Genomic DNA, 15,613 nt, shown 5'->3' with positions numbered 1-15,613 from the left:
ATATCTTCTCTTCTGACTTTCACCCTTTTGCCTCCTTCTCTTAAGGATTCTTGTGATTACACTGGGCCCAGGAAAATATTACTGAGCCCAGATAACCTCTCCATCTTAAGATCCTTGACCTTTGCAAAGTCCCTTTTACCATGTAAGGTAATATCATTACAGATTCTGGTTTCAGGGTGTAAATATCTTTAGGAGGCTATTATTCTGTCTATTACACCAACCTACATGGATAAAATCTTATTTTAATGATTAATGAGAAAACATGTAAATTTTTCATTGCATTAAAATTAAGTTATATCAGTATACTTGATACATTTTAAGTAGGTAAACCTTTTTCTAGGACTTAAATTTTAAGTAGGTAATTTATAAGTAGGTAAACCTTTTTCTAGGACTTAAATTTTAAGTAGGTAATTTATAAGTAGGTAAACCTTTTTCTAGGACTTAAATGTTGTTTAAGAGCTAAAGCTTTAGTTTCATCAACATTTATAATGTTACCATTTGACTTATAATGGTTGACTCTTTTCCCTTTTTTTTTTTAAATGTATTATTTATTTTTTAATTGGAGTATAATTGCTTTACAATGTTGTGTTACTTTCTGCTACACAACAAAGTGAATCAGCTGTGTGTATACATATACTCCGGAGAAGGCAATGGCACCCCACTCCAGTACTCTTGCCTGGAAAATCCCTTGGGCAGAGGAGCCTGGTAGGCTGCAGTCCATGGGGTCTCGAAGAGTCGGACACAACTGAGTGACTTCACTTTCACTTTTCACTTTCATGTGTTGGAGAAGGAAATGGCAACCCACTCCAGTGTTCTTGCCTGGAGAATCCCAGGGACGGGGGAGCCTGGTGGGCTGTCGTCTTTGGGGTCCACAGAGTCGGACACGACTGAAGCAACTTAGCAGCAGCATACATATACTCCCTCTCTTTTGAGCCTCCCTCCCTTGTAGCTCAGTCGGTAAAGAATCCACCTGCAATGCAGGACACCCAGGTTTGATCACTGGGTTGGGAATATCCCCTGGAGAAGGAAATGGCAACCCACTCTAGTATCCTTGCCTGGAAAATCTCATGGACAGAGGAGCCTGGTGGGCTACAGTCCATGGGGTTGCAGAGTCGGGCACGACTGAAGCGACTGACACTTACTTACTTACTTACTTACCCACCCCTGCATCCTACACCTCTAGGTCATCATGGAGCACCAAGCTAAGCTCCCTGCACTACACTGCTATTTCCTACCAGCTATCTATTTTACACATGGTAATATACGTATGTCAGTGCTACTCTCTCAATTTTCCCTTCATTTTTACATTAACTAAATTGTATGAAATTAAAAAGGTCAGATTTCTCAGAGCCTCAGTCTCCTCCAGTGTAAGATGAGGGAATTGAATTGGTCCATTTCTGAGGTCCCATTCAGCTAGAATCTTATCTATATTGTTTCCTGATATTCTAATTTACATTCAGAATTACATTTTTAAAACCAGCAGAAGTTCTGGTTTCTCCCTAGAGCTGCAAAAGCCAGACTTTGTTTTTGATTTGGATTTTGCTCTGTTCTATGTGCCTAAAGCAGGCTAACAGAGTTTATCATTGGGGACTAGAAAAACAACGCATAATTCAATTTTACCCATATCTACTCATAAATAAAAGGTGCAAACTTTATAACTAGCGTGATAAATAATAGCTCTCTTGGACTGGTTTCATAGAAAATAATGATATACATATCACTTATGGTAGGTAATAAGAGATGCTATATTTGCATAAATCCTAAGGGTACGAGTCATCCTCCAAAATGTTTAATTGCTTTCCTGTTTCCCATAATGTCATATTTCACTGGAAATACTAAGTTTCGAGGAATGTTCAGTATTTCACACTTCCTGGAAATCGTTTAAATGAAATACTAAAGGAGGCAAACTTTTTAAATGTAGGAGTTTTTGTTTATTTTTTATTGAGCAAGGGGCTTGAGTGGAGAAAAATACCATTGCGGGCACTTAAAATCTCAAGCTATTAGTCTAAAACTAGTAAGTAGACATCAGAATTCATCAATCGCTAGATGCGTCTTTTGTTGTTGCCCGTTGTGCATTATTCTCAACTTTATTTGGAACACGTCTAACTTGACCTAATAATAGGATGCGTGTAAACTGGCCTGAGTGCTGGCCCCTGTGAAGATACTGGTCCTCTGTGGCACCTTCTTCTTCTCACTTGTGTTACTACCTATTGGCAGCTATGGGCTGTTGTAATATGATTTATATTAAGATACGTATGTTTGGTCTTTGTTCACTTTTCTTGGCACAGAGGTCCTAAACCCTTTGTATTTTCCTGGGATAGCACCACAAAGGTGTCTTCTGTTAATGAGCTGATTCTTGGTGGTGGTTTAGTCACTAAGTTGTGTCCGACTCTTGCGACCCCATGGCCTATAGCCTGCCAGGCTCCTCTGTTCATGGGACTCTTCAGGCAAGAATACTGGAGTCGTTGCCATTTCCTTCTCCAGGGGATCTTCCCGACCAAAGAATTAAACCTGGGTCTCCTGCTGCTGCTGCTGATGCTGCTGCTAAGTCACTTCAGTCGCGTCCGACTCTGTGCGACCCCATGGACTGCAGCCTACCAGGCTTCTCCGTCCATGGGATTCTCCAGGCAAGAACACTGGAGTGGGTTGCCATTTCCTTCTCCCTCCTGCATTGCAGGCAGATTCTTTACCGACTGAGCTACAAGGGAAGATCCAACCCAGCTAAAGATGGGAACTGATTGCCAGGATAACTAACCATGTGCTTAGTGGGTTGGAACTTTCAATTCCACTCTCCTCATCTCCAGAAGTAGGGGAGGGACTGGAGGTTGAATCAATTGGCAATGGCCAATGATTTAATCAGTGATGCCGATGTAATGAAACTTTCATAAAACCCCAAAAGAATATGTTTGAGAGAGCTTCCAGGTCAGTGAACCAGAATGCTTTCCATATGCCACTGTGCCAAGTCCCAAACACCACCAGGATAGACACTCCTTTGCTTGGAACTTCACCCTCTGTATCTCTTCATCTGACTGTTGATTTGTGTCCTTTAACATCCTTTGTAATAATCCAATAATAAGGTAATGATCTAGTGAGTAAACTGGTTTCCTGAATTCTGTGAGCTGCTCTAGCAAATTAATCAAACCCAAGGAGTGGGTCCTGAGAACCTCCTCTAGTCGATCAGAAGTACAGGTAACAATCTGGACTTGCCATTGGCCCCTGAAGTGAAGAGAGCTGGTGGGACTGAGCTCTTAACCTGTGGAATCTGACACTATCTCTGGGTAGATAGTGCCAGAATTGATTTGAATTTTAGACCCCCAGTTGGGGTTGGAAAATTCCTTGGATGTGTGGGGGAAAAGCTCCACATGTTGGAAATGGTGACCAAGATCTTCGCCATTAACCTCTTTCTAAGAAAGTTCTTGTGTTCACTTAGAAGTCACACTTTAAACAACCCAACTATGACAATTCTTTCTCTCCATCAAGACCCAGTACCAACTGTTTTGTTCCCTCACAGCAGTGTCTCCTTATAGGTTATTTAGTTTATATTTCTGTGATATGTCAATGCATATTGAACGCAAAAGGAGAAGGGGGTGGCAGAGGATGAGATGGTTAGATAGCATTACTGACTTAATGGACATGAATTTGAGCATACTCCAGGAGATAGTAAAGGACAGAGTCTGGCATGCTGCAGTCCATGGGGTCGCAAAGAGTGGGACACAACTTAGTGACTGAACAACAACAATATTTAAATATCTTTAATATTCATTGCATGTGATCTTTCTAGCTGGTTCTCATTATTCACTCAGCAGATAGTTCAGTTCAGTTCAGTTGCTCAGTCGTGTCTGACGGTTATTGAATACTCACTTCATGTCAGGTATTATGCTAAGCTCTAGGATACAATGGCAGGCAAACTGAATAGAACCCTATTCTCACAGTTCTTACATTTTAGTGGGAGAGACAGAGATATTAATCCTGGGATTACACAGTCACATTTTAAAATTATAATATCATGCTAAGAACAATGTGTTAAACCAAGGCAATGATTAAAGAAACAGAATTTTTAGAATGTATAAATTCATATCAGTAATAGAATGCTTTTAAAAACATCAAGTCTTATGTGGATTTAAGTATCCATGTGACTTCGCTGAGAGTTCTTTCTCTAAATTATTTAATTGCAAAGGGAATTTGGCACAACAGGGAAAATTCAATAGCTTTAGAAGCAGCACAGGAAAATAATAAGTGACATTTGCCCAAGATTTCAGATCTGTTATGTACTGATATGTGGCACATTTTAAACATCCTGAAATTGAAAGTTCTAATCAGGTATGATAGGATAGGAAAGGTTAAATGCTGCCATTTTCTTACACATACATGAGTAATTATAGAGATGTCTCATTTTCCTACCCACCAGCTCACTGTATGCAAAGTTTTTATATCTGTTACCAAATAAGCCTTTATCTGAATCCATCTGGTTGGCTCCAGGACATATGGTAAAGCATTTTCATTGGGACTTCTCTTTCTCGCTGTAGGTGACAAAAGGAAAAGGCACTTGGACAGTGTCAAACCTATGCATGTGAGAAGAGTATTTGTGTTAAAGCCTACACTAAAGTATTAGGACTTTTCATATTAAAAAAAAAAACTTTGGTAGTGGGTGAAATCTTTATTTTCACTATGAGTTTATTCTTATTCTAAGACTTCTAACGATTTAAAGCCAAATTCTTTTCTGGCCACAAATACCCAACCTCCAACCATAAGCAATAGCTACCACCGCTTTACCCTATGGAAAGGATATGAGGAAAAGGAGGAAGTCTGGAACATTTTACAAACGCTTCCCAAGAAACTTTACTCCAAACATGCAGATCCTATTAGATACACAGGTAACTGTGAAGGACATCATCATATTTCCTTTCTTTAGCTATCTCAAATTCTACTTTCTATAAGAAACATTTTCTCACTACTCCAACAAGGACCTGTCTTCAGAACTCCTGGATCATTCACTGTGTGTACCTCTTTTATGGATACACAGAATAATGTGCTGCCTATGCCTTCTTTTTAGAAACAGAACTAGAAGTAATAAAAAGTAAAAACGAAAACAAAAAAGCACCAGCGACCTAGAGCCCAACTAGAATATAAGCCCATTGAAGTTAAGAGTCATATCTGTGAAATTTCTCTACCCCCAGCTGACAGTACATATAGCCTAGACAAAGAAAGTGTTGAGAAATATGTTTGCAGTTATTAATTAGGAGAGAGAGAAGGTAGATAGGAGAAGAGGAAGAAAAAGAAGAAAATCTGAAGAGAGAAGAAAAGAAACAAGAGCAAGGAAGAGACTGATATGTAGACAGACATACATATAATCTTCCCACCTAGAGCCCAGCTTAACCTTCACCACAGCTTCTTTTCTGAGCCATAGTGTATCTGTATTGTCATTTAGCATTTCTACCATCTATAAATGGGGATAATGATATTACCTACATCAGAGTTTCCTATAAGGATAAAATTAGTCATGAAATCATGATGCCCAGTACTTTCAATGAACGTTCAGTTCAGTTCAGTTCAGTCACTCAGTCATGTCCGACTCTTTGCGACCCCATGAATCACAGCATGCCAGGCCTCCCTGTCCATTACCAACTCCTGGAGTTCACTCAGACTCACATCCATCGAGTCAGTGATGCCATACAGCCATCTCATCCACTGTCATCCCCTTCTCCTCCTGCCCCCAATCCCTCCCAGCATCAGAGTCTTTTCCAATGAGTCAACTCTTCGCATGAGGTGGCCAAAGTATTGGAGTTTCAGCTTTAGCATCATTCCTTCCAAAGAAATTCCAGGGCTGATCTCCTTCAGAATGGACTGGTTGGATCTCCTTGCAGTCCAAGGGACTCTCAAGAGTCTTCTCCAACACCACAATTCAAAAGCATCAATTCTTTGGCGCTCAGCCTTCTTCACAGTCCAATTCTCACATCTATACATGACCACAGGAAAAACCATAGCCTTGACAAGACGGACCTTTGTTGGCAAAGTAATGTCTCTGCTTTTAAATATGCTATCTAGGTTGATCATAACTTTCCTTCCAAGGAGTAAGCGTCTTTTAATTTCATGACTGCAGTCACCATCTGCAGTGATTTTGGAGCCCCCCAAAAATAAAGTCTGACACTGTTTCCACTGTTTCCCCATCTATTTCCCATGAAGTGATGGGACCGGATGCCATGATCTTCGTTTTCTGAATGTTGAGCTTTAAGCCAACTTTTTCACTCTCCACTTTCACTTTCATCAAGAGGCTCTTGAGTTCCTCTTCACTTTCTGACATAAGGGTGGTGTCATCTGCATATCTGAGGTTATTAATATTTCTCCTGGCAATCTTGATTCCAGCTTGTGTTTCTTCCAGTCCAGCGTTTCTCATGATGTACTTGGCATATAAGTTAAATAAGCAGGGTGACAATATACAGCCTTGACGTACTCCTTTTCCTATTTGGAACCAGTGTGTTGTTTCATGTCCAGTTCTAACTGTTGCTTCCTCACCTGCATACAGATTTCTCAAGAGACAGGTCAGGTGGTCTGGTATTCCCATCTCTTTCAGAATTTTCCACAGTTTATTGTGATCCACACAGTCAAAGGCTTTGGCATAGTCAATAAAGCAGAAAGAGATGTTTTTCTGGAACTCTCTTGCTTTTTCCATGATCCAGCAGATGTTGGCAATTTGATCTCTGGTTCCTCTGCCTTTTCTAAAACCAGCTTGAACATCTGGAAGTTCGCACTGAAGCCTGGCTTGGAGAATTTTGAGGATTACTTTACTAGCGTGTGAGATGAGTGCAATTGTGCGGTAGTTTGAGCATTCTTTGGCACTGCCTTTCTTTGGGATTGGAATGAAAATTGACCTTTCCCATCCTGTGGCCACTGCTGAGTTTTCCAAATTTGCTGGCATATTGAGTGCAGCACTTTCACAGCATCATGTTTCAGGATTTGAAATAGCTCAACTGGAATTCCATCACTTCCACTAGCTTTGTTCGTAGTGATGCTTTCTAAGGCCCACTTGATTTCACATTCCAGAATGTCTGGCACTAGATGAATGATCACACCATCATGATTATCTGGGTCGTGAAGATCTTTTTTGCACAGTTCTTCTGTGTATTCTTGCCACCTCTTCTTAATATCTTCTGCTTCTGTTAGGTCCATACCATTTCTGTCCTTTATCGAGCCCATCTTTAAATGAAATGTCCCCTTGGTATCTCTAATTTTCTTGAAGAGATCTTCTCTAATCTTTCCCATTCTGTTGTTTTCCTCTATTTCTTTGCATTGATCACTGAAGAAGGCTTTCTTATCTCTTCTTGCTATTCTTTGGAACTCTGCATTCAGATGCTTATATCTTTCCTTTTCTCCTTTGCTTTTCGCTTCTCTTCTTTTCACAGCTATTTGTAAGGCCTCCCCAGACAGCCATTTTGCTTTTTTGCATTTCTTTTCCATGGGGATGGTCTTGATCCCTGTCTCCTGTACAATGTCACGAACCTCATTCCATAGTTCATCAGGCACTCTATCTATCAGATCTAGGCCCTTAAATCTATTTCTCACTTCCACTGTATAATCATAAGGGATTTGATTTAGGTCATACCTGAATGGTCTAGTGGTTTTCCCTACTTTCTTCAATTTAAGTCTGAATTTGGCAATAAGGAGTTCATGATCTGAGCCACAGTCAGCTCCTCGTCTTGTTTTTGTTGACTGTATAAGAGCTTCTCCATCTGGGCTGCAAAGAATATAATCAATCTGATTTTGGTGTTGACCATCTGGTGATATCCATGTGTAGAGTCTTCTCCTGTGTTGTTGGAAGAGGGTGTTTGTTATGTGCCAGGAGCCGGCATATTGCATATTGAGTGCATATTGCATATTGAGTGCAGCACTTTCCACAGCATCATCTTTCAGGATCTGGAATAGCTCAACTGGAATTCTATCACTGCCGGGAGCCAGCGTGAGGAGCTCCACCCGTGGCAAAGGTCATGAGGAAGGAGGCTCGGCATACGCAAAGGCGGGATCGAGCCTCAGGAGTCCCCCTGGAAATTCTCGAGCATCTACCCCCAAAACCAGAGTCTGCCTACTTTCTGCTTTGTGCTTTCACCTACACCTCTGACTTTACGGGGGGCTGTCCCCCACTACCTCTCTCTGAAAAAAAGAGTTAGCTTACAGCTCCAGTTAATAATTCCTGGGTGTGACAGTGTTTAACCTACAAACTCCTTTGGAAATCCTCTAGCCTGCCTGAATAGGTTTTTCCAGCCACATGTGATTGTTCAGAGCCTCCCAACTGTGAGAGGCAGGAGATGTTCTAAACTGTCTAAACACAGATTCCTTTGAGTAGTTAAAAGATTGATTAGAAATTGTATTGGTGAAGGGTTTTTCACTTGTTGGGCCAATGTTTGCTGCTAAGTCTCCATACTCCTTACCTACTGTGTCCTTGGCAGTGTATTCATTGATATAATGGGTGTATAGAAATGTAAAATGCAGCTTTGTCCAATGCTTTTTTGGAGGCTGGTGCCTGACTTTGGAATAATCACCTTTAGAGAAAGATAAGTTTCTTAAAATGTTAACAGGCCTCCTGGCCAGAAGATGATGTAATTCACCTGAACTTTTGCATATGATAAGTTTGAAAAGCCTGGCTTCAATTAGGACCAGGAACTGCTGTCCTTGCATGACTCCACCCCTTCCCCCATTATCCTCTATGCACAACTTTAGGTATAAAAACTACTTTGGAAAATAAAGTGCGGGCCTTGTTCACCGAAACTTGGTCTCCCCATGTTGCTCTCTCTTTCAAGTTCTGGCTGAGTCTCCATCTGGAGCACGGAACCCACCATGCTTGCTAATTATGCCTGGGCTTCTAAGATCCGACCGGGGAGGCCTCAGTGTCTCCTCTCCTTCGGGAGAACGGAAGGACGCCTGCGGCCTACGTAAGTGGTGCAAACTTCTTGTCTTGAAGTTTTATTGGTCTCCCGCGTAAACCAAGCTACTCAGCCTCTTTTCTCCACTGAATTTTCCTACTGAGCTATCCTCATTCTATTACTCTTTATATCTTTAATTAATATCTAATTGAAGCTATTGTATCCTTACCCTCGCCAACGCCGTCCCCGCTTCGAATACCCTGGATCAGCCGGGGCTGGACCCCGGCAGTTATGACCAGTGCATTTTCTTGGCAAAACTCTATTAGTCTTTGCCCTGCTTCATTCCGTATTCCAAGGCCAAATTTGCCTGTTACTCCAGGTGTTTCTTGACTTCCCACTTTTGCATTCCAGTCCCCTATAATGAAAAGGAATGTTAGGGATTTTAAAAATTATTTTAATCTGATTCCTTGTAAAAGAATGGTATTATTAGTCATATGAGCTAAACATGTCTAGAACTGGGGAAAAAGATTCACAAAAAAAGTATAGGATCAGAAGGAAATTGATGAATGATAGAGAAGACAAAGGTAGAGCATTAAATCATTAAGAAGAGAGAAAGTGAACTTAGGGCTATGGAGCGGAATATTGCCAACTCACAGTAGTTGGTTTATTATTGTTACTATTTATTTATAGGTAAGCAGGAGTCAGAGCTGGAGTGAGGAAGATTGCATGGGGAGACAATTTTAGGGCTACTTAGTTATGCTCTGTCATTCGGAAATATGGAAGACCAGTGGATGGAATAGTTGTCAGCAATAAACACATAGTCACTAGACATGTTTCCACGTGGGTTTGGATGAGCCCCTCCAGGCAACCATGGCTGACAAATAGGACAGGAAGAATGGAAGAGAATTTGTATCTACTGCTGGGTGTGAGGATCTCAACAGTCAACACATGACACAAATATCAAAACTGGTCTTATTTATTTTTTCAGGTGCAAAATTCTGATGCTGGTTTACGTAGATACTCCACTCTCATGGAGGTGGAGCATAATTGCCTACTCTTAAATGCAGGCTGTCCATCGAGACTGACTTCCAAAGACTATAGCAAGGAAAGGACGAAAAATGAATATCTTTATGCTGGAGAAACCTGAGCAATGCTATCTCAGCCAGGTGATCAAAATTAACATTATCCATCCTAAGGTGATTTGTTACTGGTAATTTGTATCTTTGACAAGATATGATGAGACTGTCACTGGGGTCTTCATTCCCCAAATTCATAATCCCAATCTAATCATGAGGAAAACATCAGACAAATCCCATTTAAGGAACACTCTTCATGTAATTAGCCAGTACTCAAAACAGTCAAGGTCACCAAAACCAAAAAAAGTTTGAGGAACTATCACAGCCAAGAGGAGCCTAAGGCGGTGTGATCATTAAATGCACCATGTCCAGGATGGGACTGTAGATCAGAAAAAAGACATCAGGCAAAATTTAAGGAAACACAGCTAAAGTACAGGCTTTAGCTCATTGATAACGTGTCATTGTGGGTTCATTAATTGTGACATTTGTACGGCACTAATGCAGCATATCACAATAGGGGAAGCTGGTGATGGCGTGTGTAGGAACTCTCTGTACCCTCTTTGCAACATTTTGTGGCTATCAAACTGTTCTGAAACTAAAAACTTCATTGAAAAAATGAAAGTCATGGGATGGTAGGCTGTTTAAGTGACAGGTGTTTCTACTTAACTTCAGTTCCGCTCCAGGGCTGTTACAGCAAGTGGTTTCAAACTTGAGTGCGTATCGTAACCACCTGGGCAGCTTATTAAAGAGATTGAAAGCCCCTCCTTCCCTAGGTAAGCCTGGGGTAAGGCTTGACGATTGTCATCTCTAACGAGTTCCCGGGTGATGTTTGTAGTGCGAGTCCATGGACCAAAACCACTGCTATTCAAAATCAGTCCCAGAATTCAAAGCAAGTTTTCGTTCGTGGCTCTTTGTTAGCGAGCAAGATAAGGTGGCTTTATTTTAATGTATTTCCTCCTCTAGTACTCAAAGCATTGATGCTATAATGACTGGTGTATAATAATTTTAGCACAATTCCAGTTGATATTGTGTTATTATCCTGTATACATTTTTGGTAATCAGTAAATGCTGTTCTTTGTTGAGCTTTTGAAAGTTATTTACAACAGGGAGGTGGAAACTTCCAAATAAAGTGCAGCTGTATCTGCAAGTCTTCAAAAATGCAATGAAAAAATCATAAGGGGTATTTGGAATTTGTTGCCTGAAAAGTACATGTTCTTGAACTAAGAAAAACAAAAAAAGCCAGGGAGTGTTCTATGTTTGGATGGTTTTGCTTGCAATTTTTGTCAGGATGAATTCAGAAAGAGGAGTGTAGGAGAGCTTATCAGTTTGGCAAATATTGGAGGATTCACAGCAAAGAACTGGATTTGTCTTGTTCATGATTTTGCTTGTGTGTATGGTAGGGGCAGGGGTGGGGGGATAGGAGGGTGGAGGTGGTCAGGATGAGTACTTGCTTAAGAGAGCTAGCATGAAGTTATCGATGCCCTGCTTTGAAACATCTTCCAGAACTATTTACTCTAAGATTTAGGAAGGAATGACAATATCCATGTCACTTCTTTAAGTGGATTACACAATTGTGAAGAGAGTCTAAAAAAGGAATTTCAGGTTAAATAAAAACAAAACAAAAAACCCTGGGCTTATGACATTTCAAAACAAACTGGGTTTAGTAAGGATAGATCATTGAAAACCTTTGACAGGTGTGTGAGTTCTTATGCATTTTGAAACCTAAAATGTTTTGAAATTTAGTGACTTTAGTAATTACAGGGGAGAACCTAGTATGTCACTGTTTATTATTACACTGATCTGGATCCTCTGTGCAAAAAGTTGAAGCTCACAAGGCAGGTGCTAGTCTTTGCTCTCAACATGCAGGGTGGTAAAGATCAGCCACCCTATGTTTGATCTCACAGTTGGCTGCCAATTTCTACAATAGTTACTGAATTCAAACTGCTCACTTCAGATGGCAGCCTGCCATCCCTGCTCAGGCCATGTGAAAACTCTTACCCAGGCTTCTCTTCCGGCAGGACTTGTGTTTCCTCCACCAGAACTGCTGCAAATGCTCCCAAGAGCAGGAGCTCGGGTGTGAGGAGGGAGCAGCCGCGCTGCGGGGGTGGAACCACTCAGCTCATTCACCTGCAGTGGAGGGAGCTGCTGGGAAGGAGTGAAATAGCAGGAGCAAAAAATAGCAGCTGTCAACAGAGGGACTGACAGCTAGGGCTGTCAAAAGTCCTCCCCCAGCCCTTCATACCAAGCTTACCGAATAAAAATAATACAGAAAGCAATGGAGAAATAATGCCCCATCTTTTAGGAGAGTTGATCCTTCAAACCGAATAACATTCCTTGTCTTTTCCCTGAGTTTCCAGGATTCGACTCTCCTTTTTCATACTCCTCTTGGCCCTCTCTGCTCTATGTGGTTTCTTCTCCTCTTTTGGTGCTGTATCTTTCAGTTCAGTCACTCAGTCATATCCAACTCTTTGTGACCCCATGGACTGCAGCACACCAGGACTCCCTGTCCATCACCAACTCCCAGAGCTTGCTCAAACTCATGTCCATTGAGTCAGTGATGCCATCCAACCATCCCTTCCTTTGTCATCCCCTTCTCCTCCTGCCTTCAATCTTTCCCAGCATCAGGTCTTTTCCAATGAGTCAGCTCTTTGCATCAGGTGGCCAAAGTATTGGAGTTTCAGCTTCAGCATCATTCCCTCCAAAGAAATCCCAGGGCTGATCTCCTTCAGAATGGACTGGTTGGATCTCCTTGCAGTCCAAGGGACTCTCAAGAATCTTCTCCAACACCACGGTTCAAAAGCATCAATTCTTTGGTGCTCAGCTTTCTTTATGGGCCAACTCTCACATCTATACATGACTACTGGAGAAACCATAGCTTTGGCTAGACAGAATTTTGTTGGCAAAGTGATAGCTCTGCTTTTTAATATGCTGTCTTTATGCTGTTTTTTTTAATTTAATTTTATTTTTTAACTTTACAATATTTTATTGGTTTTGCCATATATCGAAATGAATCCACCACAGGTATACATGTGTTCCCCATCCTGAACCCTCCTCCCTCCTCCCTCCCCATACCCTCCCTCTGGGTCCTCCCAGTGCACCAGCCCCAAGCATCCAGTATCGTGCATCGAACCTGGACTGGCGACTCATTTCATATATGATATTATACATGTTTCAATGCCATTCTCCCAAACCATCCCACCCTCTCCCTCTCCCACAGAGTCCAAAAGGCTTTTCTATACATCAGTGACAGGATTATATGATGGTAAGCATTTAGCAACTTATTTTCTTCTCTTACACGAGGTTGCTACAGTTAATGATACAGGTTCAGTTCTTCTTTTGTCTGGTTTTGGTTCCTTCAATTTTCTTTGGTCCTTTTTAGCGTAGTATACATCTGTGCATGCCCACCCTCCTCATTTGTACTTTCTGGCTCCCCCTGCTTTTCTCTGTGACACGAGGCACTGTAAAGGTATATCACTATATTCCTGTCCAGAGCCTCTGCCTAAGCCCTTTGCTCACCTCCTCCACCAACTTAAAAAAAAAAGAAGAAAAAAAAAGCTTCTTGTACTGCTATTTCTATTTTTTTGTTTCAGCATTAAAATTACCCCCTTTAGAAGGTATAATATAGTCAGATTTCCTACTTTTTACCAATTAAATCCAGCTTCTGCTTACTAGTAAACAGCACATTTATACTCCAGTGTTTGAGTTGTGCTAGCTTCCTTGGGTGTAGGACTATGGTACAAGCAGATGCCATCTCTCAGGAACCAGAGGTGAAAACCTGAAATCTGCAGAAATTTCTCTGCAGATCTATGATTGACTAACAGAACTGAAGCATCCTGATATTAGAGGACAAATTTGTACTCGGAACCAGAAAGAGGCTTCTATTGGGTTCTTCTTCCGTGTATTAGGCATGTAACATTAGTGTCCTAACCTTTTAGAAACTTTTTTTCCAAATGGAAATAGTACTTGTCTTGCTGCCCTTTCAGAGTTGCCATGCACATGAAAGGAGATGTTGTGAATGAAAGCAATTTGCAAACCGCAGACGTTCCTGTGAATGTAAACTGTACAGATGCAAACTTTATTCTCTTTTAAACAAGAGCTTGCTAACACACACTTGATTGTGTTATAAGTGTTGTTAACATAATTTTATGGTGCCTGCTTCCTCCACTCAGTTGCCAGGCCCTCTGTCTGCCTCTCTGTGGGTGCACTCACCCTGTGGCTTCTCCCTTCCCAGGAGGAAAGCTGAGGTCACTGAGTAGACTCCTCAGGGCCCAGTAGCCCATCAGAGCCCGGCCTTTGAGGCCAGACACACCCGGGCCTAAATCCCAGCCTCTGGTGGGGTGTGGTCTTGGGCAAGTGCCCCAGCTTCTCCAGGGTTGAGCTCCCTTATCTGTAAAACTTGGGCAATTGTTCAAGGGTCTTAAGAGACACTATGTCCAACTCCGAATCAGTGTTCCGTAGCTAACGTTGAACAGGTCATAACCATGTTGCCATGTTTTATACATGAAAACAGCAAGCAGTCAATAGTGAGAAGTGAGGCCTGGAATAAGGCCCAGAAGGTCCTCGAACAAGGTCCTTGTTGAATCAGAAACGGTATCTCAAGCTTCAGTGTTTAAGCTTTGGATCTCTTTCTCTCCTGGGCTGCCTGTTTATGAAGATTCCCTGTTCCCCATTAAGATGAGCATTCCCGGGCCTTAAACTTGAGTTTCCTCCTTGATGACAATGGGAAAGATGCAGGACTTGGTGACGTTGACCGGTCCTGGGATCCTGAGCTGGGATTTTCAGCCTCTTTGGAAGGGCAACTCTGAAAACTTAACAGTGCCTCCCACCGCTGTTAGCAGAGTGGGCTGGAATCCCACTGAGCAGAGTGCAGCCTAGATGTGAATGATTACTATTACTCAGTGAAACAAGAAATGGTTTGAGATGACAAATGTGTGAGAGCTGTGCTCCACACTGCTCTTAATCAACGGGGCAAAAGGCCAAATGACAGAAATCCCCTTAGAGATTGACGGTGCCAAATAAGCCTCCTTGACAAGTCTTCCTCTGTCAGTTGTAGGCAAATTAGCAAGTTCAAATAGGTGGCAACTATTCCTGTCTTGCCAGCCGTGGTGATTCTCATGCTCTGTGTGATCCTTTTAACTACTTGCCTGATGGAAATGCCTGAAGGCTGTGTCCATCCCTCCAGAGTATCATTAAAAGGAGAAGGACGTGTATCCACTGAGCCTGCCAATCTGCCCCTTCAGAGGTGGGATTTGACTGGCAGATGACACTCTTCTTCACAGTATGTGTGAAGCCCAGAACTAGCTCCTGGCCTTTACAGCAAGTGAGAGGAGCTCAAGTCATCAAGTCATTTTAAAAAAGAAGCCATTTTCCCAAATGAGAGAGCCTGCTGCCGGCTCTTCTCAATTTCCTTATATTCCTGGAATGTGACTTTGAGTTAACTGTTGGGGAAATGGCATCCTATGTTTCCTGTGCCTTGGGTATCTCTACATCTGAGACTGCAGGGAAAAAAAAAAAATTGAGTGTCTTAATGTCAATCTTGGCTCTCACTGCTGGTAGCTTGATGGCTGAGATACTCATTAGTTTATTCATTGCCTCATCACTCCCTTTTCAGGTCCCAGCCGGTGCTTGACTGCTTGTCTCATGATTACAGTATTTGGATGTGTGTGGATGATACTGATATGA

General features: G+C 41.8%; 2 long non-coding RNA genes across 7 annotated transcripts in view; both read left to right on the top strand.

The window, feature by feature from the left end:
• The first annotated feature begins 8,865 nt into the window (after positions 1–8,865).
• Positions 8,866–15,613, top strand: part of LOC123334655 — a 49,434-nt gene continuing 42,686 nt past the window's right edge. For all 6 annotated transcript variants that reach the window (XR_006552655.2, XR_006552659.2, XR_006552657.2 and 3 more), the window contains exons 1-2: positions 8,866–8,924; positions 9,844–10,021. This is a non-coding gene — a long non-coding RNA (uncharacterized LOC123334655). The remainder of the gene's footprint in view (positions 8,925–9,843; positions 10,022–15,613) is intronic.
• On the top strand, positions 10,028–12,207 carry LOC123334656. The gene is made up of 2 exons (XR_006552660.2): positions 10,028–10,862; positions 11,950–12,207. It is a non-coding gene; the product is annotated as an uncharacterized LOC123334656 (long non-coding RNA).

Source organism: Bubalus bubalis, chromosome 8 (assembly GCF_019923935.1).
Source record: "Bubalus bubalis isolate 160015118507 breed Murrah chromosome 8, NDDB_SH_1, whole genome shotgun sequence".
NCBI lineage: Eukaryota > Metazoa > Chordata > Mammalia > Artiodactyla > Bovidae > Bubalus > Bubalus bubalis.
Note: the sequence above shows the minus strand (reverse complement) of the source record. Positions and strands in the feature narration are given on the sequence as shown.